Raw genomic sequence first — 2,563 nt, 5'->3', positions numbered from 1 at the left:
GCAACCTAACCCATAATGGACCTGCACCTATCTATTCCCTCTTTGGATTGAAAAGTGGGCTCCAATGCTTTAGCGTAACCGATGCCATCTCTTTGTGCCAATATCTGGAAAGAGCCCAGTTGGTATATTCCTCCTGCTGAAAATGGAGTGAAAACCACCCCCGTGCCAATGTTTGCACCTCAGGGAGGTCCTTGAATATATTGCCCCAAAGCTCCTTGACCCAGAGTCTGAGCTTCTCAGCAAAATAGGCATGACCTCGAACCCTACCAACAAGTACCTTACCAGCCGTGTTGACAACTTCCCCCATGTTAATACCTTCCCCAAATTCGAGGGTTAGGTCCTTACTCATGGCCTTCATGCACTTGATTTTCTGCTTTCCTGAACGAGGTGTAGTCGGATGATCTTGGAAGGGGTCCGGTGATCCTAGGTGCTCCTGATGGGACTGATGAGTAGAGTGTCGGACCTTTATGGCTTGGGTTTTGAAGTAGCCAGAGGCGATGGAAGAGGGGTTTGATGCTGCAACAGGGTGGAAGGGGTGGTGGACACAGGCGGGACGAGTCCAAGCGTTGATTCAAAGCCAGCCGAGGAGGGAAGAACAAAGGGAGTCGGTTGAGACAAATTTCTTTAAGGCGATGGCTCAAATAGAGGGTTGGACGTTGAGCAGGTAGTAAGAAAATGTAGGGTTTCTAGTGAGAGCGGAGGAAAGTTGAGTTCCAGGGATTCTATGGAGAGGGTGGTGAAGGGGAGATCGGATGTAGAAGGACTGGGGATAGCAACAACAGGAGGTGAAACGAAGATGTGCAGAGCAGACGATTCTAGGTGATCAGCAGGCAAAGAAACTGGCATAGGGTTAGGGCTTCGCCAGATAGAAACATAGGGGGTCAGGGTCGGCGAAGTAGTCCACATCTTCTAGCTCCATGTCCGACATTCTGCAGCAACCCCGATGAAAGCGAAAAGAAACAAGTGACAATAGTAGTCATGGAAGGCATCTAGATGTTGACAGAGAGTGACATCGCAAGACCGTAGGGCTCGTGAGGTTACTGCAAACGGTGTAACCCTAGCCTTATTCACTGCTCGGAGAGGCCGCAGGTGCTAGGGTTTCCATCTCCACTCAAGACCTTCCTATTTAGAATCTGATCTAACTTTCTTATGCCTTCTACAACTTCTCCATTTAAACCTTTCTTAGTCTCCATTCTCTCAAGATATGTTCTTAGGAAGATGACCTCTACCTCAAGACTCTAACAATTTTCTTTCCATTCAGGGATAAAACTATGAAGAACTTATTCCTTTCACTTAACTTCTTCTAATTTGAATTTCAAGGATATAATTTCATCTTTGCACAATTTTGTGATATTTTCCTTTTGTACCTTGAATAACTCTTGTTTTAAATACTTGTTCTCTTCTTCTAGTCTCTCACATGTTCCCTATTTTTTTTCTAGTAGAAGTGCTAACTTATCTTTGCTTTTAATGGCTTCTTCAAGTTTTTCTTTTTGATAAACAAACTCTTCATTATCTGAGTTGTACATATATTCTTCAATGCACTGTAGTTGTTCTTTTAGCTACCTATTCTTTTTCCTGACATTATTTAACTCATCAAGAGAACTGATGAGTTCCCCTTCAAAGTATACTACTCCTTCTTCTTCTTCTTCCTCTTCAAAATTAGTAATATTTTGTTTCTTGGAGTCTGATCCAAATGCAATAAGTAAGTACTTATCTGAATCATCTTCTGAATATTTTTCATTGTATGACTTTGGTGTTGAACTATCCTCTTCGGAGTAGAGCCCCTTTTTCTTATAAAACTTCTTCTTCTGATGTTTCTGAGATTTGTTTCTAAGTTTCTGATCATCGTCCTTTTTGGTCCTTTCTTTGTAAGGGGCCTTGGATGAGAAATGTCCAACTATCCCATAGTTAAATAATTTAAAGGGAAACTTCCATTTATATTTTCCCGAGCCACGCTTCAATTTCCTGGGAAATTGAGCCAGCTCATGATCAGATTCACAACCAGAGCAGTCTTGATGATAATTGTTCTCCTTGGCATTCTTGGACACTTTGAATGTTGCCTCCTTGGGTTTAGACTTCTCTCTTCCTACTCTCATCTCATAGGATGTGAGAGTACCAAGCAATTGGTCCATCTTGAGATCCTTTAAATTATCCATTTCTTCAATAAATGAGACTTTGGAATTAAATTTCATGGGTAGGGATCTTAAGACTTTTTGAATAATCATATCTTCCTTGACTTCTTCACCAAGTCCTCTAATCATATTGGTTACTTCATCGACTATGAGGAATTATTCTGCTATTCTTTGTTTTTCACTTATTTTTAAAATTTCAAATGTCATTCTGAAATTTTTAAGTTTGGCCTACTTGACTTTGTCATCTCCTTCATGACTTTAGTTGAGCTTCACCCACACTTCCTTGGCATACTTACAGTGCATAACTTTAAAAGTTCATATTGACTAAAGTCAAAGAGAATGGAATTCCCGGCTTTAGCATTATTTCCATAAAAAATCTCACCATTAGCATCAGTGGAAGGGACATCGGGGACATCATAATATATTAGTAG

The sequence above is a fragment of the Pinus tabuliformis genome, chromosome J, assembly GCF_031772625.1.
Source record: "Pinus tabuliformis cultivar Carrire ecotype Pingquan chromosome J, CPIR1, whole genome shotgun sequence".
NCBI classification, from domain to species: Eukaryota; Viridiplantae; Streptophyta; class Pinopsida; order Pinales; family Pinaceae; genus Pinus; species Pinus tabuliformis.
This window is presented reverse-complemented; position numbering follows the sequence as displayed.